This window comes from Scyliorhinus torazame, chromosome 7 (assembly GCF_047496885.1).
Source record: "Scyliorhinus torazame isolate Kashiwa2021f chromosome 7, sScyTor2.1, whole genome shotgun sequence".
Taxonomy (NCBI): Eukaryota; Metazoa; Chordata; class Chondrichthyes; order Carcharhiniformes; family Scyliorhinidae; genus Scyliorhinus; species Scyliorhinus torazame.
In genome coordinates, this window is record NC_092713.1 from 70,951,557 (window position 1) to 70,974,415 (window position 22,859).

At 46.3% G+C, this 22,859-nt stretch overlaps 1 protein-coding gene across 1 annotated transcript in view; it reads left to right on the forward strand.

The window, feature by feature from the left end:
• The window catches only part of LOC140426307 (ras-related protein Rab-3B-like), a 275,056-nt gene that overhangs the window by 121,459 nt on the left and 130,738 nt on the right, over positions 1 to 22,859 (forward strand). The window lies entirely within an intron of this gene.

Consider the following 22,859-nt stretch of genomic DNA (forward strand, 5'->3'; position numbering starts at 1 on the left):
AGCATGCAATTCAAACTCTTGAGCATGTTCTGCCATTTGTCACAACACCCTGGCATTGCACTGTCAATTATGGGTCGACAGACCAAAATAATAAAAAAGCATAAAAGAAATGAGAACAACAGAAATAAACAAGAAGGACTCTTACACATTCAGTAAGATCATGACTGACTTGTGCGCTATTTAGCCACCTTTGTTCTATATCTTTTGATACCCTTCTGCAGCAAACGTCCATCAATCTCGACATGTAATTTCCTCCAACCCCACGAGCTTCCGAGATATCGCATGATACGTGCTCCTCTAAGTCTGCCCTCTTGACATCCTAATTTTAATTGCTCCACCGTTGGTCTTCAGCTGCCTAGACACTAAGTTCTGGAATTCCCTTCATAAACTTCTCACATTCTCCAGATCTCTTTGCTCCTTTAACACGCTCCTTAAAACCTATACCTTTGACTAATCGTTTGGCCATCAGCCCCAACATTGCCGGTTGAGACCCAGTGTCAAACTTTGCTCTTTAACATTTCTATGTTGTTGTTGCAGCTGTCTTGAAAATTTCAATTAACTCGGCATCAACAGCCTTTCAGGGAACGAGTTCCAGATTTCCACCACGTTCTGCGTGAAACAATGCTCCCTGATTTCACTCCTAAGTGGACCAGCGCTAATTCTGAGATTGTCCCCATTGTTTTGGATTTCCCTACAAGGGGCAATAGTATTTCTGTACCTACCCTATTGATTTCTTTCATTATTTTTTAAAAAAACTTCCTCCTGATTGTTGTATAGTGATTCAAAAAACTATTCTTGTGAATCATGTGGTAGATACTTTGGGTTTTGCTGTGATCTATTTTGTAACTGAATAAGCTATTGACACTCATTGGGCGTAATTCAGCCACTGCGTTACGTCTGCCACGGAGCCGGTCGCAACGGGTGAATCCCGCGAGAACCCCAAATCAAGTTCTGCGTTGGGTGCCAGGCCAATCGCTACTCACCTTACTCGCTATGCCTTGCATGATCCAAATCTGCATGTTTAAACGAGCCATCAGGCCAATTTAAATACCCACACGCCGTATGCACCTGGCACCCAGGAGTCAATGGCTGCGCCTACAAGACCTCAACAGGGTGTCATTTAGAATTGGTTTGCAGGGCTTCCGGGTGCGGCGATGACCAGCTGAGTCGCACGTTTCGGCAGCTCCCGGTGGAACGGACTTTTGGGCTCTTGATAGGAGCCCCAACGGCAATTTTAACGGCTAAAAGTACTGTGTGGTGAACCAGAAGGGAATCCCCCCTGGATACGGATAAAAAAGGAGAGGAAGGTGGCCGGATTGCGGTGGATCCTTTAGAGCAGCGGCAAGGAAGGCAAGCAAAAACCAAGATGGCGTGGGAAGGTGGCAGTTTAATATGGGGCCCTGAACAACAAGAGTTCTTGAAATGCTGTGTGGAAGAGCTCAAAAAGGAAATGAAGAAAGAGCTGTTGGCCCCGATATTACAGGCGATCGAAGGGCTAAAGGAGGAGCAAAAGACCCAGGAGCGGGAGCTTCGGGTCGTGAAAGCAAAGGCTGCCGAGAATGAGGACGACATACAGGGCCTGCTGGTGAAGACGGAGATGCACGAGGCACACCATAAACGATGTGTGGAAAGGCTGGAGAACAACGCGAGGAGGAACAACCTAAGGATTCTTGGTCTTCCTGAAGGTGCGGAGGGAGCGGACTACGGGGCATATGTGAGCACGATGCTGCACTCGTTAATGGGAGCGGAGGCCCCGGCGGGTCCGCTGGAGGTGGAGGGAGCATACCGAGTGATGGCGCGAGGACCGAGAGCAGGAGAAATTCCTAGAGCCATAGTGGTGAGATTCCTCCGTTTTAAGGATAGAGAGATGGTCCTTATATGGGCAAAGAAAACTCGGAGCAGTAAGTGGGAGAACGCGGTGATCCGCGTATACCAAGACTGGAGTGCGGAGGTGGCGAGAAGGAGGGCGAGCTTTAATCGGGCCATGGCGGTGCTTCACAAAAAGAAGATAAAATTCGGAATGCTGCAACCGGCAAGACTGTGGGTCACATATCAAGGGAGGCACCACTACTTTGAGACGGCGGATGAGGCGTGGACTTTTATCGTGGATGAAAAATTGGAATGAGCGGGTTATTAAAAAAGAACGTTTGAAACAAAGTGGTGGGGCGAGTATGGGGGGCGAAGAGGGGGGTAAAAAGGGGGGAAAGAGGAGTTTTATGTTATTAATCCTGCGATGTGGTAACTTTTCTCTCTTCCACAGGAGGTGGTGGGGGGAGGAAAGGAGGTGGAGGAGATGGGGCGTTGGCCATTGGGGGCGGGGCCAAGGGGGAAGCGCGGGCTTGGTTCCCGCGCTCTGATAATCATGGCGGGAATAGGTAAGCAGGAAGGAGGGGGCGTCGCACGGTGCGAGCCGAGGTCACGGGGGGAAGCCGAGGTCGGCCAGAGTTTGCTGACTTCTGGGAGCAACATGGGGGGTGTAACTACGCTAGTGGGGGATCTAGCGGGGGGGGTGGGAGGTGGGAATTATTGGGCTGCTGCTGCTGGGGAGAGGGGGGAGCTGGTATGGGGTGGGATGGGGGGGGGGCACCGCCTGGGGGGGACACAGCTGCGTGGGAACCGGGTGAGGAGCTGGAAAAAGGGGATGGCTAATCGACAAGGGGGGGGGGGGTAAAAAGCCCCCCAACCCGGCTGATCACGTGGAACGTGAGAGGGCTGAACGGGCCGATAAAGAGGGCACGGGTACTCGCACAACTTAAGAAACTTAAGGCAGACGTGGTTATGTTACAGGAAACGCACTTGAAACTGATAGACCAGGTGAGACTACGCAAAGGTTGGGTGGGGCAGGTGTTCCATTCGGGGCTAGATGTGAAAAACAGGGGGGTGGCTATATTAGTGGGGAAGCGGGTAATGTTTGAGGCAAAGACTATAGTGGCGGATAGCGGGGGCAGATACGTGATGGTGAGTGGCAAACTACAGGGGGAGACGGTGGTTTTGGTAAACGTATATGCCCCGAACTGGGATGATGCCAATTTTATGAGGCGTATGCTAGGACGCATCCCGGACCTAGAGGTGGGAAAGTTGGTAATGGGGGGAGATTTCAATACGGTGTTGGAACCAGGGCTGGACAGGTCGAGGTCCAGGACTGGAAGGAGGCCGGCAGCAGCCAAGGTGCTTAAAGATTTTATGGAGCAGATGGGAGGAGTAGACCGGTGGAGATTTAGCAGACCTAGGAGTAAGGAGTTTTCGTTTTTCTCCTATGTCCACAAAGTCTATTCGCGAATAGACTTTTTTGTTTTGGGAAGGGCGTTGATCCCGAAGGTGAGGGGAATGGAGTATACGGCTATAGCCATTTCGGATCACGCTCCACATTGGGTGGACTTGGAGATAGGGGAGGAAACAGAAGGGCGCCCACCCTGGAGAATGGACATGGGACTAATGGCAGATGAGGGTGTGTGTCTAAGGGTGAGGGGGTGCATTGAAAAGTACTTGGAACTCAATGATAATGGGGAGGTCCAGGTGGGAGTGGTCTGGGAGGCGCTGAAGGCAGTGGTTAGAGGGGAGCTGATATCAATAAGGGCACATAAAGGAAAGCAGGAGAGTAGGGAACGGGAGCGGTTGCTGCAAGAACTTCTGAGGGTGGACAGGCAATATGCGGAGGCACCGGAGGAGGGACTGTACAGGGAAAGGCAAAGGCTACACGTAGAATTTGACTTGCTGACAACGGGTACTGCAGAGGCACAGTGGAGGAAGGCAGAGGGTGTACAGTACGAATATGGGGAGAAGGCGAGCAGGTTGCTGGCCCACCAATTGAGGAAAAGGGGAGCAGCGAGGGAAATAGGGGGAGTGAGGGATGAGGAAGGAGAGATGGAGCGGGGAGCGGAGAGGGTGAATGGAGTGTTCAAGGCATTTTATAAAAAATTATACGAAGCTCAACCCCCGGATGGGAGGGAGAGAATGATGGGCTTTCTGGACCGGCTGGAATTTCCCAAGGTGGAGGAGCAGGAAAGGGCAGGACTGGGAGCACAGATTGAAATAGAGGAAGTAGTGAAAGGAATTAGGAGCATGCAGGCGGGGAAGGCTCCGGGACCGGATGGATTCCCAGTTGAATTTTACAGGAAATATGGGGACTTGCTCGCCCCGCTACTGATGAGGACCTTTAATGAGGCAAAGGAAAGGGGACAGCTGCCCCCGACTATGTCTGAGGCAACGATATCGCTTCTCCTAAAGAAGGAAAAGGACCCGCTGCAATGCGGGTCCTATAGACCTATTTCCCTCCTAAATGTAGACGCTAAGATTCTGGCCAAGGTAATGGCAATGAGGATAGAGGATTGTGTCCCGAGGGTGGTCCATGAGGACCAAACTGGGTTTGTGAAGGGGAGACAGCTGAATACGAATATACAGAGGCTGCTAGGGGTAATGATGATGCCCCCACCAGAGGGGGAAGCGGAGATAGTGGTGGCGATGGATGCCGAGAAAGCATTTGATAGAGTGGAGTTGGATTATCTGTGGGAGGTGCTGAGGAGATTTGGTTTTGGAGATGAATATGTTGGATGGGTGCAGCTGTTGTATAGGGCCCCAGTGGCGAGTGTGGTCACGAATGGACGGGGATCTGCATACTTTCGGCTCCATAGAGGGACAAGGCAGGGATGCCCTATGTCCCCATTATTGTTTGCACTGGCGATTGAGCCCCTGGCAATAGCATTGAGGGGTTCCAAGAAGTGGAGGGGAGTACTTAGAGGAGGAGAAGAACACCGGGTATCTCTGTATGCGGATGATTTGTTGTTATATGTAGCGGACCCGGCGGAGGGGATGCCAGAGATAATGCAGACACTTCGGGTGTTTGGAGAATTCTCAGGATATAAACTGAACATGGGGAAAAGTGAGTTGTTTGTGGTGCATCCAGGGGAGCAGAGCAGAGAAATAGAGGACTTTCCGCTGAGGAAGGTAACAAGGAACTTTCGTTACTTGGGGATCTAGATAGCCAAGAATTGGGGTACATTGCATAGGTTAAATTTAACGCGATTGGTGGAACAAATGGAGGAGGACTTCAAGAGATGGGACATGGTATCCCTGTCATTGGCAGGGAGGGTGCAGGCGGTTAAAATGGTAGTCCTCCCGAGATTTCGCTTTGTGTTTCAGTGCCTCCCGGTGGTGATCACGAAGGCTTTTTTTAAAAGGATTGAAAAGAGCATCATGGGTTTTGTGTGGGCCGGGAAGACCCCGAGAGTGAGGAAGGGATTCTTACAGTGTAGTAGGGATAGGGGGGGGGGGCTGGCACTACCGAGCCTAAGTGAGTACTACTGGGCTGCCAATATCTCAATGGTGAGTAAGTGGATGGGAGAAGAGGAGGGAGCGGTGTGGAAGAGATTGGAGAGGGCGTCCTGTAGGGGGACTAGCCTACAAGCTATGGTGACGGCCCCATTGCCGTTCTCACTGAAGAAATACACCACAAGCCCGGTGGTGGTGGCGACTTTGAAAATTTGGGGACAGTGGAGCCGGCATAGGGGAAAGACGGGAGCCTTGGTGGGGTCCCCGATAAGAAATAACCATAGGTTTGCCCCGGGGAGAATGGATGGGGGATTTGGAATATGGCAAAGAGCAGGAGTAACGCAACTGAAAGATCTGTTTGTGGATGGGAAGTTCGCAAGTCTGGGAGCGCTGACCGAGAAATATGGGTTGCCCCAAGGGAATGCATTCCGGTATATGCAACTGAGGGCCTTTGCGCGGCAACAGGTGAGGGAATTCCCGCAGCTCCCGACGCATGAGGTGCAGGACAGAGTGATCTCAAAGACATGGGTGGGGGACGGTAAGGTGTCAGATATATATAGGGAAATGAGAGACGAGGGGGAGATTATGGTAGATGAGCTGAAAGGGAAATGGGAAGAAGAGCTGGGGGAGGAGATTGAGGAGGGGCTGTGGGCGGATGCCCTAAGTAGGGTAAACTCATCGTCCTCGTGTGCCAGGCTAAGCCTGATTCAATTTAAGGTGTTACACAGGGCGCATATGACTGGAGCACGGCTCAGTAAATTTTTGGGGGTAGAGGATAGGTGTGCGAGATGCTCGAGAAGCCCAGCGAATCACACCCACATGTTCTGGTCATGTCCGGCACTACAGGGGTTCTGGGTGGGGGTGACAAAGGTGCTTTCGAAAGTAGTGGGGGTCCAGGTCGAACCAAGCTTGGGGTTGGCTATATTTGGGGTTGCACAAGAGCCGGGAGTACAGGAGGCGAGAGAGGCCGATGTTTTGGCCTTTGCGTCCCTAGTAGCCCGGCGCAGGATACTGTTGATGTGGAAGGAAGCCAAGCCCCCGGGGGTGGAGACCTGGATAAATGACATGGCAGGGTTCATAAAGCTGGAACGGATTAAGTTCGTCCTAAGGGGATCGGCTCAAGGGTTCACCAGGCGGTGGCAACCGTTCGTCGAATACCTCACAGAAAGATACAGGGAATGGAAAAGAAGAAGGTAGCAGCAGCAGCCCAAGGGGGGTGGGGGGGGAGGAACCAGAAGGACTCTCAGGGTTGTTAATATATATGTATAATATGTATAGGTCGTTGCTATAAATAATTGTATATTGGACTGTTAAATCATATTTTTGGAGAGTGTTTATCTGAGACAAGGCAGTTGCCATTTAGTTTTAGTTATATATTATTTATTCTTTCTTTATAAAACAGGTCATTGTTATTTATACTGTTATATTATTGTGTAAAGGATACACAATGTACTGTGATGGTTGACCAAAAATTTTCAATAAAACATTAAAAAAAAAGAATTGGTTTGCAGAAACATGGACCAGGCATGATGACACCTCGGGGGTGGCGGGGGGGGGTGCGGTCTTGCAGGCCATTAAAGACCCAAGGGTGGTCGGGGGCAAGGTAGTATCCTGATACTCCCTCTGCACCCTGGCAGTGCCACCCGGGCACCCTGGCCATGCCACCCAGGCACTGCCAGACTGACCAGGTGGCATGGCCTGAGTGCCAGGTTGGCACTGCTGGTGGTCGGGGCAATAGTTTTTCAGAAAGGGGGGTGAGGGAAGGTTAGAGGGCACACATAAAATTTGGTGGGTGAAGGGATGGGGGAAGGGGAGGAGCTGAAAGAGGGAGGGTAATGATCGGGGCAGCCATTCAAAATGCTGTCCCGGTCTGCGAGGAGCTAGTCCTGCAGTGCAGGAAACGTGTCCAAGTATGGCTTCGACGGGGAGAAAGTCCCCGAGGCTCAAAAAACCAGCAAAAGTGCCAGTGACTGGCGCAAAGGAACACCCTGCCAAACATGCCCAAAACCAGGCATAAACCTTTTTGGCTGAATCACGGCCATTGTCTGGGATTTACAGATGGCAAATAGCCGTTTTGAGAGGTTTTGGAGAGTTGCTGGCACCTGTGGAGCTGCTATTTAGGAAAAAGGAAGAGGCTAAAAAAATGGGAGCGCAACCTCCAACCCATCTTGTGTGGAATACTTACCATTAAATGGATTTGGAGTACGGTAAAGTTTTTTTTTTTTAACCCAATTTAAATATTTTTACGTATTTAAATGAACACAGCTTTCAATGATAATGGTATCGAGTATGCAGGAAACCTGCAGTTGTTTGAAGATCCAGTTATGGTTATTCATCTTCTGAAAATAAACCGAATTAATTGAAATGCCTGTGTTAATGAACAATCAGCTTTTGTGTCCTGCATAATTCATGATGAATTTCATGTGCGTATGGTGGAGCTAGATAACATTACCAGGCAGCTAGTTTACTTTATGTGTTTTTTGAATAATCACAAAATAAGGTCATCTTGCTATTCAAAAACAGATCTGTACAAAATATTTGCTATGATTTATAATTCTATTTGCCAAAATATAAATTATTATTATGCAGGCTGTCACAGGAAATCCCTTGCTAGTCTATTTCATAATCTCATTAAGACCATAAGATGTAGGAACAGAAGTAGGATATTCGTCCCATCGAGTCTGCTCTGCCATTCCGTAAGATCACAACTGCCCTGATATGATCCTCAACTCCACTTTCCCGCCTTATCCCCATAACCTTGATTCCTTTACTGATTAAAAATCTGTCTATCTCAGCCTTGAACATACTTAGCGATTCTGCCTCTACAGTTCTCTGTGGCAAAGAATTCCACAGATTCACTACCCTCTAAGAGAAGAAATTCCTCCACATTTGTTTTAAATGGGCGACCCCTTACTCTGAGATTATGCCCTCTGATCCTAGACTCAGTTAGAGACAGTTAGTCTCACTTTAATGTGCAGATTCCTGAGGTACCAGAGATGTGGGATCTATCTTCTTTGCCTCGGAGACCTTGGGCGAGAGCGTTCAGTATTTGTATCCAGAAAGTGGGACCAGGCTTAATGGCACTCATAGGGTCTCCCAGGGGATCGGAGGTCTCCGGTGCAATCCCTTTGGACAGGGTGATACTCTGGCACTGCCAAGGTACCCAGGTGGCACTCCAGCTGGCAAGGCACTGCCAGGTTGGCACTGCCAAGGTGCCAAGCTGGCATTTTTTGTCCCTAGGTGATCGGGCTGGGGGTGCCCTGCACGGTATTGGATGGATTGTGCATTGCGGCATGGGGAGAGGTCAGGAGTTGCGGTGGGGGCCTCTGAGACTGTTGCTCCAGTGAGGAGTTCTGGCGAATGGAGCTCCTCAGTGCGTGTTCCCTGCCGAGGCCCCTTGTCTAACATGAGTGGCGTTTTATAGCCATGTGTTTCTCAGTGCCGCGAGCGCTGGGCAGCACATGGCTAAACACGCTCACTATGGGGCGTGTTCCCTTTTAATTAAATCGCGCCCAGAGTTAATCCTAACTCGAGTTTGCTGTGGATTATTAGTCAAATTGAATTAGGCAAAATTGACGGGTTGGAAAAAATATGTCGCTGTTATTTCTTTACAACCAAATAATTCAAAACACCTTCTGTTTATGGGCAGGTGGCAAGAAGGAAACATTGCTGCTTCAACTGCCCACACTGCTACTTAGGTGTCTGCTGCTGCACAGAGTACTCAACAAGTTGAGGCGTTTCCCCGCAGCAGGGGATAGCGGAAGCAAGCATAGATGAGACAGCCAGAATGTATGCTGTGCAAAATAAACAGGGATCCAGCCATTTGATATCTACCTGATTTCCTGGCTCAGCTGGCATTAGCTATTCAGGATGGTAATTTTGTCTTAATGTTGCATTATATATTACACAATTAAAGCATTTCTAAAGCACTAATAGCTCCAATGATTTAATTAGACTATGATTATTATAAATTTCAAATCAAAGAAATCCAAGTCCTGTAAATTACATATTAGAACTTTTTTTTCTGGGCAGCACGGTGGAGCAGTGGGTTAGCCCTGCAGCCTCACGGCGCCGAGGTCCCAGGTTCGATCCCAGCTCTGGGTCACTGTCCACGGGAGTTTGCACATTCTCCCTGTGTTTGCGTGGGTTTTACCCCCACAACCCAAAGATGTGCAGGCTAGGTCGATTGGCCACGCTAAATTGCCCCTTAATTGGAAAACATGAATTGGGTAGACTAAATTTATAACAAAAAAAAAAGAACTGTTTTTTTTAAAAATCAGTGTGTTTGATTTGAGGTTTTTGTGGGAGTTGTATCTGGATCAGTACGGCAAAGAATATTAGACAGTCCGTTCAAATTACACCTGTGGCTAGTCATTTTAAATAATTATTAGGAAATTTGACATGGTTGAATTTTAGAATCTGAATTATTTCAATGTTGCCCAATTGATCCTTTTAAACTCCAATACCAGACAGATTACACCTGTTGCAACGAAAATAAACTAACTAGGGGTGAAAAAAATATTTTAAGTTTGTGTCAAGGTTTGAAGAAGTTGAATTTGGCTTCTTCAATCCAGTTCCTGATGATACAGGCTGACAGCACAGAATGAACTCAATCACCACCCGTGGCATTTCCGCTGAGTGGCTGATGTCACATGGGAAATTGCACTACACCTAACGATGCTGCACCTGAAATGGGGGTGTATTTGTTGACATTGGGCTCCTAAAACAGAGTGCTCATTTCTTAGCACTAATATCCCTCACTTTGCTAAGCATAAAATAAATATGTCAGGGACAAGATACCATGCTCCTCCCGATGCATTATTAAACTGTATATTTCAGAGTGAAATTTATTTTGGTACAATAAAATCATTCTACAACAAGGAAACGAGGAACTATAATGATGACTGCTATGGGTGAAAAATGCTATAATTCTCACTGGAAATAACCCTCACCTCTCTCATGACTGTTATAGCCCCCATGAGACCCAAGGGGATGAACAAATTAATCTCCCCGTGATTCTCGTGGTGTTACGGGTTTCCCCGCTGAGGGAATATTGGATTTAGGACATAAAAGCCAGCCCAGGTAGGAGCTGTACTGTTGTGCAGTCCTGACTGGGACTTGAATTGTGCTTGTATATGTTTACTTCATCAAGAAACCTTTTTGTTGAACTCACTTACCGGACTGCTCTGTGACCACTAAACTGACATAGGTGGTGTTTATCATGAAAATCCTGTCATTGGGTAAAGAATAAACCTCATTAAGCTATCATCGCCTGGAACGGAGATAATTCCAACTTTAAATTGTTGTGCTCAGTGATGCTTAAGCCCTGTGACTCTGTGTAACAAGTTTGAGTACCTTATAGACCTGTTTGCATTTTCTCACTGATTGAGAACACAAGTTGCCCTCCTTAATGTGAACCTGGTCAGTCATCTCTGTTATAACCTGCCCGGATCCTATTGGCTAGGGACAAATTGTTCACTGGATTGAACATAGACCATTTCTATACTTCTGTGCTCAATTTAGATTGACACAAAACAACAAAGAACCAAAATTTACATGGTGCTGTAAACTTTAAAAATGTACTAAGTTGCTTCACAAAGTAGAAGTAAATGAGGAACCAGACTCTAATCTGGTAGCAGATTAAGATGAATGAGCACAAGGCTAACATAATGGTGTTATTTTGAGAAGTTTATAATGGTGAAGGGAGAGGTTGAAAGATTGAGAGAGGAAATTAAAGAGAGCAAGCCTGAGGCAGCTGAAAGTTCTACTTTGTGAAACAAAGTGGGGAAAGATTTCACACAGGACAGAATCAGAACAAGTTCTGAAGAAGAGTCCTATTTGACTTGAAACGTTAAGTCTGTTTTTCTCTTCACAAGTGTTGCCAGATCTGCTGAGTATTTCTGCTAACACTTTCTGTTTTTATTTAGGTAGCAGGGTATAAAAATGATGTCTTCAATCTTCCCAATGTTAAGCTGGAAGAAGCTTGGGATCATTCCTGATCTAATGTCAGAGAAGCACTCTGACAATATCATTGAAGGGGCGACGATGGGAAGTGGTGGAAAGATAGAGTGAAATACCATAAAAGGAAACTGTCTCCTTACCTACTGTTGATGCCACTGAGGACATCATGTAGATAAGGAAGAACAGGTATCCAAGTATAAATGGTGTGAGGAGGAAGGAAAAACCTTTGTCGGAGATGTGCTGGTTACATTTGCATAGGTTGGAATTAAACTATCCAGGGCCCATGGAGCTGAACAAAGAGAAGTGATGAAGGAACTTGCACAACTGTGTTGCTACCACCGCGTGTCTTTAACCCGTATGTTTAAATCAAACAGTATTTATTCGCACTCGCACATTGTTATAGTTCATCAATCAAACCATCAACACAGGCCGGTATTCTGGCCTTTGCGTCGCTGGTAGCCCGGCGAAGGATTCTTCTTCAGTTGAGGGATGAGAGGCCCCCAAGCGTGGAATCCTGGATCAACGATATGGCGGGGTTTATTAAATTGGAGAGGGTGAAATTCACCTTAAGGGGATCGATACAAGGGTTCTTTAGGCGGTGGCAACCGTTCTTGGACTTCCTGGCAGAGCGGTAGACAATGGTCAGCAGCAGCAGCAACCTGGGGGGATGGGGGTTCTATTTTATTTTTGTTTATTTACCCTGGGGGATCTGAGGGGGTGTATATATTTGGTATGTTTGCTTTGTTTTAACTCGGGGTGTTAATTTATTATTTATGTATAGGGGGAGGGGGGGCACGGGGGTTGTTTTACTTTGTTCTGTATTTATTTCTATTGGGTTCCTTTTTCATTCTGTTGTTGATATTTTGTGAAAATCCTAATAAAAATTATTTTTTTAAAAAAATCACACCAAGTACTACAAGTTCATACGAGACCTTAACTTAACTTCAGAGTGACGAGCAAGTACCAGACAGACATTGGGCTTTATATGTGTGCTGAATCCTGTAGTCCTCGATGTCTGGTCTGTTCCTGGCTCTGGTGTTCCTTCTGTTGGTAGCATGATGGTCCTCCTCGCGTTGGCTGGTGAAGGTCGCCGTTGTTCCGTTGCTGCTATGTAGAGGGCGATTCCAGGGTGGCGCAGTACCTTTTGCCCTTATTGATTTATCGCCCTTTTGGGCGGTCCCTGGGATGCTACCAATCACTCGATCAGGGTTCGATCACCCTGATCGATCAATAATCGGGGCCTGCCACCTTGATTGCGGGGCATGCACTCACCGGCCATGTCTTTAATATCAAATAAGGAATGCAGGTGCCGTTGTGTTTGGTAGATGAGTATGATTGACATGATAGTTTTGTTGTCCCTGGAGATGGCTTTTTCCTGTGTACTGCAGAATCTGGGCTGCAGTTTGTTCTTCGTTGTTTGAGCTACAGTCTGCATGCCCTTAAACCTGGCCAATTCTCCCAGTATCCAATGCAGGACGCCATCTTAGGTGACCGTTCGGCCACAACTGTATTCTAAGTTTCAGAGAAGCTGAGAACAACAACTTATATAGCACCTTTAACATAAAGCATTCCAGGGTGCTTCACAGTAGTAAAACAAACAAAATTTGACACCAAGCCACATTAGGAGATATTAGATGAAATGAACAAAAATGTTGTCAAAGAACTGGGATTTAAGGAGTGTCTTAAAGGAGAAAATTGAGGTAAAGAGGCAGAAAGAGCAATAGGGAGGGAATTATAGAGCTTAGGGCAACTGAAGGCCTGACCACCAGTGGTGACATGATTAGATCGAGGATGCGCAAGAGGTCAGAATTTGAGGAGTGCGGAAATCTTAGAGGCTTTTTAGGCTGGAAGAGATTACAGAGACAGGGAAGGATGAGGCCAAGGAAAGATTTGAAAATAAGGATGAGAATTAAAAAATAAAGACAGTGAGCCAATATAGATCGATGAGCACAGGGGTGGTAGGAGAACAGGACTTGGTATGAGTAAAGACACGGTCAGCAGGGTTTTGGACGACCTCAATTTATGGAGGTCGCATTTAGGAATGTAGCCAGGAGAGCTTTGGAATAGTCCAGTTTAGAGGAAGCAAAGGCATAAATGATGGTTTCAGCAACAGGTGAACTGAGAGCAAAATTGCCCTTAGTGTTGGGTGGGGTGCTGGGTTGTGGGGATGGGGTGGGGGGGTGGACCTTGGGTGGGGTGCTCTTTCTGGGGACCGGTGCAGGCACGATGGGCCGAATGGCCTCCTTCTGCATTGTCAATTATATGAAGTTGGATGATGTCATGTAGGTGGAAGTAGACGGTCTCAGTGATGGTGGGACTATGTGGTCAGAAGCTCATCTTGGGCTCATATATGACAACAATGTTGCAAACAATCCAGTTTAGTCTCAGACAGTTGACAGGGCAAGGGATGGTGTCCGTTAGTTAGGAATCCGAGTTTGGAGCAGGGTCCGAAAACAATGTCTTCAGTCTTCACAATATTTAATTGGAGAAAATTTCTGTTTATACAGTCACAGATGTCGGTTAAGCTGTCTGATAACAGTGGAGGGGTCAAGAGAGATGGTGATGAGATAAAGCTGGATGAAGTCAGTGCATGTGAAAACTAACACTGTGTCTCTCAGAAGAAGTTGCCAAGGGGCAACATGTAGATTAGAAATAGAAGGTGGCCAACGATAGATCCGTGGGGAACCCAGGGAGCAGTGAGGAAAGCAATTGCAAGTGATACTCAGATAGGTAAGAATGGAACTGGACAAGCACAGGCTCACCCAACTGGAAAACAAAGAGGGATAACACACCGTGGCCATAGTCACATAGGATGTAACGTATGACCCAGGTTAGGATGTGTAAGGGCACAATTTAGTTCTCGCCACCCTGAGAGTCACCACGTAAAACTCTCCCATCAATTCACAGATGTCCACGGCCTTATCACGCTCAGTTGAACTCTGAGTTGGTCGAACGTTCTTCAACCTTTCTGGGCACAGCGCTGCAGTGGTCAGTAAAGATACTGATGTGCACTGCTGTCATGATATTCAAACACACACATCATGATAGACACACCAACAGACAAATCAGAACACACAACACCACAACCAATGACAGAAAGATATAAAAGCACAGACACGACCCCCGGTGGTCAGTATTAGCTGCAGAGGAGGACCAGGACACATCTGCTACCAAACACACTCAGGGAGACAGCACGTGCAGAGTATCCAGAACGAACTGCATTATAAGAGTTAAAATAAAATAGAGTTGTACCACATACAACTGTGTTGGCTCATCTGTGCACCAGAGCACCCAACACCACACACTGCCTGGGAATAAGTCCTGTTCACAGGTCTTGGAGGGCAGGGCACCCCAAATCTGAACTGGCCGCTTAAAGACCTTCATAGGGGCAAGGGTGTCTGAGAGGCCCTGTCTGCCCAAGCTGAAATTGCAGTGAGTCGGGGTGGGTGGGGTCCAGTGGGGCCAGAGAGAATCCTGTCCACTTCCCTGCCTCAGAACCCATCTAGGGGGAGCATAGCATTCTGCCCTAACACCTCTCTGACTGACAAGCCAGTATGTCATAGTCTTACTCAATAGAACTGAAGGAAAGAAACATTGTCAGAAGTCCAGTACTACCTTGCATATGAAATGTTAAACCTTGCCTTGTCTTCCAGTTAACTTAAAGATGCTATAACACCATTGATGACCTGGCATCCACCTTCATTTAACCAAAACCACCATCAAATAGATTTAACTGGTCATTTTTCTCATTTGTGTGTCCTTGCTGTGCATAAATTGGGAGCTGTATTTTCCCACATCACAACAAGGGTTACACGTCAAAAGTAATTAATTGACTGTGAAACATTTTGAGACAGAAAAGAGACAACACAAGTTCTTTCTGTGAAATTAAATAAGCTAGTTTTAAAAAAAAAAAAACATTTTTAGTTCTGACATGACTTCCTAAGGTCTTGAAACATGTTGGTTAAACTTTCTGGGCAAGCTTTGAAGCATGACATTTTCTGGTTGATCATTTTGTTCAGCAGCTGTGCTTGAGCACTGTGATAAGCCACAAGGTCAATAATTCGAACTCTGCAGCTAGTGTTGCTAGAATCCTTTAATTAACGCTTTAACTTGCAGTGCAGTAAGTCAGTTTACAGCCCTGAGCATGTGGAGGGTCTTTTCTAGTTAAACCCTATGGTAGCATTTCACCCACATGAGAAATGAATGACCATTTCAGACCATTTCAGGGATCAAGCGAAGGTAAAACACAGCTAAGGGAAACATCTTTGCTGCTATCATGAAGGGTAGTAAAGTTTGTATATTACTGCATATATATTGTATATTAGGTATTTTAACTGTAACTTATTAAATAAATTGTCAGTGTATAGCTTGAGTCTTGCTTGAATGGAGTTTACATTCAATCGGCATATCAGAGGTTCCTGTGTCAGCATGTATTACCTACCAGTGGCCAGCATACATAAGTAAGTCTTTTCTGTTCTGTCTTGGGATTATTTAATATTAGGCAGGTAAAAACAGTCTGCAGATCACAGTGGTTGTGAGAATCACCTATGTGTGTGGTTGAACTTGAGTAGATGTGTAGCATAAAATCTGGAAATGTAATGGGTATCTTCAGTCTTTAGTGACCAAAGTTCAGTATCAGTAAAGAGTGGGATTTGTTAATCACAGTGCTTTTTTCCCCCCTGGGAGAATTCACAAGGAAACCAATTAACAATCTTATTAATGTCCAGTTCAACTGAGATAAGACACTTCAACCCACTTCTGCAGATGAGTTAACAGGGTTCTGGGTACTCAATCACATATCAACAAAACATCTGTCATATTTATTATAGTTTAAACACTTAATGATGTCACTGAACCCCACAACTAATTTAATAAAGGCTGACAATGCAGAATCTTAGTTCATTCGCACACAATGATATCACTGGTAACTAAACAGAAACTCAGCATTTGTTAATCCTAAAATGGAAATTTTAATTTAGTGAGCCATAAGTTAAACATTCCCCCGATTGTCTAAATCTGCACAATTTTAATTGGGTTTCAAAATCGCATATCATTTGTTGGCGGTACTAGTTCAATGAATTAAGACTTTGTAGGACTGATGGTTGCTGCCATCCCAGCACTGACACGAGATATAGCATGAATTATTTATGTCAGAAGAATAGAAGCTAAACAGATTCTAAAGGCGTGACTCTAGGGAGTTGGCTCTCCTCTTTGTGTACCAACACACAATTCGAAATATAGTAGTGTAGGGGTAATGGTAAAGAATCACTTGCATTCTGAATTGCCTAATCCATAAGACATAGGAGCGGAAGTAAGGCCATTCGGCCCATCGAGTCCACTCCACCATTCAATCATGGCTGATTTCAACTCCATTTACCCGCTCTCTCTCCATAGCCCTTAATTCCTCGAGAAATCAAGAATTTATCAACTTCTCTCTTAAAGGCACTCAACGTCCCGGCCTCCACCGCCCTCTGTGGCAATGAATTCCACAGACCCACCACTCTCTGGCTGAAGAAATTTCTCCTCATCTCTGTTCTAAAGTGACTCCCTTTATTCTAAGGCTGTGCCCCCGGGTCCTATTCTCCCCTGCTAATGGAAACAACTTCCCTACATCCACCCTATCTAAGCCATTCATTATCTTGTAAGTTTCTATTAGATCTCCCCTCAACCTCCTAAACTCCAATGAATATAATCCCAGGATCCTCAGACGTTCATCGTATGTTAGGCCTACCATTCCTGGGATCATCCGTGTGAATCTCCGCTGGACCCGCTCCAGTGCCAGTATGTCCTTCCTGAGGTGTGGGGCCCAAAATTGCTCACAGTATTCTAAATGGGGCCTAACTAATGCTTTATAAAGCTTCATAAGTACATCCCTGCTTTTATATTCCAAGCCTCTTGAGATGAATGACAACATTGCATTTGCTTTCTTAATTACGGACTCAACCTGCAAGTTTACCTTTAGAGAATCCTGGACTAGGACTCCCAAGTCCCTTTGCACTTCAGCATTATGAATTTTGTCACCGTTTAGAAAATAGTCCACGCCTCTATTCTTTTTTCCAAAGTGCAAGACCTTGCACTTGCCCACGTTGAATTTCATCAGCCATTTCTTGGACCACTCTCCTAAACTGTCTAAATCTTTCTGCAGCCTCCCCACCTCCTCCATACTACCTGTCCCTCCACCTATCTTTGTATCATCGGTAAACTTAGCCAGAATGCCCCCAGTCCCGTCATATAGATCGTTAATATATAAAGAGAACAGCTGTGGCCCCAACACTGAACCCTGCGGGACACCACTTGTCACCGGTTGCCATTCCGAAAAAGAACCTTTTATCCCAACTCTCTGCCTTCTGCCTGACAGCCAATCGTCAATCCATGTTAGTACCTTGCCTCGAATACCATGGGCCCTTATTTTACTCAGCAGTCTCCCGTGAGGCACCTTATCAAAGGCCTTTTGGAAGTCAAGATAGATAACATCCATTGGCTCTCCTTGGTCTAACCTATTTGTTATCTCTTCCAGGTCAAATCAAGTTGAAATTCATTGCTTGTTTCAGCCACTAATAAAAGAGAAATGTGATTTTGATCATACTTTGTTATACTAGGTCTAGAGCTTAGTGAGTAATGGAATATTACTTCAAGTCTCAGTAACTCTGTTGTGCACAGAAGGTTGAGTGGTCTCAAAAGGCTAACGGTAGTGCACCTGTAGATGGTGCCATAAATACATTTTTAAAATATTTATTTGTTCGCAGGATGTGGGTGTTGCTGGCTGGGCCAGCATTTATTTCCCATCCCTAATTACACTTGATAAGGTGATGGTGAGCAGCCTTCTTGAACTGCTGCAGCTGATGTGGTGTAGGTACACCCACAGTGCTGCTAGAAAGGGAGTCCCGATTTTGACCCAAACAGTGAAGGAATGGCATAATGGAGCCTGATTTACTGGCCTTGTCACTTGGTGACCGCGACATGGCCTCTCACGAGATTCGCGATGCTTGAATCTCACGAGACAGCGCGATCAAGATCAGCCTATGTCAATAAGCCATTGGGCTCCCACCTCATGTGCGAGGTTGGGGCTGATACAGCTGAAGGTGGTATACAGAGCACACCTCACGAGGGGGAGGATGAGCCGATTCTTTGAAGGAGTAGAAGATGTGTGTGAGCATGGCGGGGGGGGGGGGGTGTTAATCACATTCATATGTTTTGGTCCTGTCCAAAGCTAGAGGATTACTGGAAGGAGGTGTTTAGGGTAATTTCCAAGGTGGTGCATGTGAAACTGGACCCAGGTCCCCGGGAAGCCATATTCGGGGTGTCGGACCAGCCAGGGTTGGAAACGGGTGCGGAGGCAGATATCGTAGCCTTCGCCTTGTTGATCGCCCGATTGCGGATCCTGTTGGGATGGAGAGCAGCCTCTCCACCCTGCGCCCTGGCGTGGCGGGGGGACCTGTTGGAATTCTTGACCCTTGAGAAGGTTACATTTGAACTGAGGGGAAGGATGGAGGGGTTCTACAAGTCATGGGCATTATTCATTATGCACTTTCAAGAACTGGATAACATCAAACATTAGTTGGGGGGGATGGGTGGGAGGGTTGGGAGGGAGGGAGGGGGGCCGTGTGTATTAAGGGTGACTATGGGTAATCCCTGATTCCTTTTTGTCATTTGTTTATGTAAACATGTGGGCTAATATCTGGGGGTTGGTGGGAGGATGGGATCGTTGTTATTGTTATGGGGATTGACATATTTGTTGCTGATTATTGTTTATTGTTGGTGGAGTTTAGGAGAAAATGTGAAAAAGGAGGATAATAAAAATATTTTTAAATAAAAATAAGCCATTGGGCTCATTTAAATATGTGCTCACCAGATTCTGCCGGTGATCGGGAACAAACTGCCTCCCCCGTGAGACCTCACCAGGGCACCGTTTAATATTGGTCCATACAAATGTGGACCAGGCTAACAGTACCTGGGTGGGTTTCCTAGGACATTGGAGACCCTTGGGTGGTCAGGGAAGGGTGGCTCTCCCTCTGGCACCTGGGCACCTTGGCACTGCCAGTCTGGCATTGCCAAGGTGCCCAGGTGGCGCTTGCATGGGTGCTGCCAAGGTGCCTTGGTGGCAGTGCCAGGGAACCACAGTGGCACTTCCAAGGATCTGGCCCTGAGGGGGGCCAGGCCCATGAAAGGGGATTGGGAGAGTAAAGGATGGGTATGAAGGGGCCTCATAAAGGTTAGGGGGGGGTTAAAGGTGTGGGTCCTGAATTGGGGGGGGGGGGAGTAAGAGAGGGTTTGAAAAGGGTGTGGGGAGGTCTGAAAAGGGGTCGGCCCCCTCAACAATCTCATAGCGGGGTATCCTAACTTTGGGGTTGTGCGGTAATGCCCATGTGCAGGGTATGACATTTCCCCTGGGTGGGTGGGGGGGGAGGGGGGCCTCAAACTCACTTAGAGATCAGGGCACCCTTTAAAAAGGGTGGCCTGATCTCTGAGGAACCAGTCACACAGGCAAGTTCAGCTCCTCAGTGATGAAAACATTTTTAAGCCTGGGCTAGTCCGAGGAGAAATTCCAAGGCCTAAACAACTGACTGTGTGGTTGATTACTGGACTGCATCTCACCCAAAACTTTGGCAGGAAACATACCTCCAAATTTGCCCAAAATGGCACTTGGAAATTTTGGGGTTGAATTCCGCCCATACTCCAAGTAACGATGGTGTGTGACTTGGAGGGCAACTTGCAGGTGGTGGTGTTGCCCTTGAATTTGCTGTCCTTTTCCTTCTAGATGGCCGAGGTTTCAGCTTTGTAAAGCACCTTCGAAGGAGTCTTGGTGAGTTGATGCAGTGCATCTTGTAGATGGTACACACTGCTGCCTCTGTGCATCAGTGGTGAAGCGAGTGAATATTTACGGTGGTGGATAGGGTGCAATCAAGTGGGCTGCTTTGTCCTGGATGGTGTTTCTTGTGTGTTGTTGGAGCTGCTCTGTCGAGGCAAGTGGAGAGTTTTTTTTTATTAGTTCATGGGTTGCGGGCATCTATCCCTAATTTCCCTGAGTGGCTTGCTATGCCATTTCAGATAGCATTTAAGAGTTAACCATATTGCTGTGGATCTGGAGTCACGCTCTCAGACGGGTAAGGATGGCAGATTTCCTTCCTTAAAGGGATGTTAATGAACCAGATGGGTTTTTATGACAATCAGCAATGGTCACCATTAAGCTTTTAATTGCAAATGTTTATTGAATTAAAATTTCAACATCTGCTGTGGTGGGTCCCCAGGGCATTTCCCTGGGTATCTGGATTACTAGTCCAGTGACAATACCACTATGCCATTTGTGATGAATGGAGGATTTTAGGAATATTGGCTTCTAAATATTGGGACAATGTAAGGGTTAAAAGCCTGGGGTTATAGTGTATTTGACTGTAGTGGTCATATTTTTAAAAAGGAATTTGTTTTGTATAGACCTGGGAACTTCTAGAAAACAGCAGGCGCAATTGACCAGAGGAATGTGTTTTAACTGGGGAAGTCCATGGCAAGTGAATGTGCTTTGCAGCCTGCAGAGATTTGTTTTTCAGCTTGGGGAGATGAGGTCACTGGGTGGAGCCCAGGAATGCAAAAGGGAAGTTCTGTTTTGGAGAAGCTTTGGGAGAGAGAAGAGGTGAATTCTGATCTGCCTGAAACTGAGTCCACAATTCTCTCCCAGTAGGATAGTTAGAAAAGAGCAATACCATGTAAAGCAGAGCAGTCTTTTCTGGGAACAAGGAAGACGCTGAAACACACCAGGTGAGCCAGCTTTTTGAAGACATTCAGCCAGAGTCTGAAGGAGTTGTAATCGGAGCCACATGTGTTTTATAATGCAAGTATTACTCTTGGCCATGCTAATTTTAAGATAAATTGAGAGCTGTATGCTTCTTGTTGCTTAATGGGAAATTGAGTAGTAGTGTTTAAGGGGTAATTGTAAGCTGTTCTTTTCAGGTGTGAAGTTAAAACATTTCAGATTGTATTCATAATAAAAGCTTTGTTTTAGAAATACCAAAGCCCTATTTTGTTTCATGCATTCACTCCTGGAGTGAATCATTCTTTCCGTGCGGTCCTACAAATAAACAAAAATATTGGGGTTTCGGTCCAGTATACTAGCCACTGTTGGGGTCTGGTCTGGGATCATAATACATTGCCTCCCATGTTCAATTACACTCCTGACTCGCACTATGTAGCTTGTGGACAGACTTTGGGGAGTCAGGAGGTGTAATGCTTCCCGCAGAATTCTGGTCAAAGGAACCCCCCCCGCCCCCCCCCCCCCCCCCCCCCCCCCCCCCGGATATTGATAGTGGGGAATTCAGTGATGGAAATGCCATTGAATGTCTAGGGATGATAGCTACATTCTCTCTTGTTGGAAATGGTCATTGCTTGCTATTTGTGTGGCATGAATGTTACTTGCCACTTACCAGCCAAGCCTGAATTTTTCCCAGATCTTGCTGCAGATGGACAACAGCTGCTTCAGTATCCGAGGAGCTGTGAATAGTGTTAAACATTGTGCAGTCTTCATCGTAAATACCCACTTCTGGGCGGGTATTTCAGGCCCCCCATGGTGTATTTTCATGCAGTGGTGGTGGCCCGCTATTGGCCGTCATCGGGATCTTCAGATCCTGCCGATATCTACAGGGTTATGTGTGCACCGCACCCTCTGCCGCTGAGCAATGCACCGCAGAGGTTGCTATTGGTGGGGCCAGGAAATCCCACCAGTGGGAAGGACCAGAACATTTCGGCCTGTGACTTTGTGATGAAGGAAAGGTCATTGATGAATCAGCGGAAGACGGTTAAACCTAGGTCACAACCCTGAGGAACTCCTGCAGTGATATCCCTGGACTGAGATGATTGAACTTCAACAACCATAACCGTCTTCCTTTGTGCTAGATATACCTCCAACCCCTGAGTTTTCCTCCTGATTCCCATTGACTTCAATTTTGTTCTGGTTCCTTGATGCCACACTTGGTCAAATGCTGCTTTTATGTGAAGGGTCATTGTTCTCACCTCATCGTTCATGATGATTAAAGGGTGGCACTTAACGATATCTTCCAGCAAACATCAGGAGTCGCAACTTAATCCTCTCCCATATCCCCTCTGTTATGGGCGAGGCGTTTTCAGAACCCCAAAATGTATCATGGAGTTCAACCAACCTCTCCCTTTAATGGATTTGTTGCTTTTCCTAGAACACGGCTTTTTCCCTAGATGTGATATTACAATTATGGACACCTGAGTTTTCAAACATAAAATACTGTTTATTCCATGAACTCAACTTAACATCTTAAATAAACATTGGATCTCTTAACATCCCTTACTTCAAAGATAACTCAGAAAATATTGCAACAGTAAATAATTCCTTAAAATGTTCCTTCAAACTTCCAAGAGACTTAACACCTTTAAACAGTAACACACCAGTCACAGTTAATATATATATTTTCTGTTTTATGGCAGATATATATATGCTTTGTTGACTTCAGTTCCAGCACCTTGCTTTTTTCCTGCAGCTCTCGGGAAACACACAGACACACCCAAGCTCCTTTTTCAAACTGGCTTTCTCCCTTCAAGCAGATCACAGCAAACCAGAACTTCTCAATCTGCTGTCTCAAACTGGCTTATTCCTTTTAATCAGCTCACAG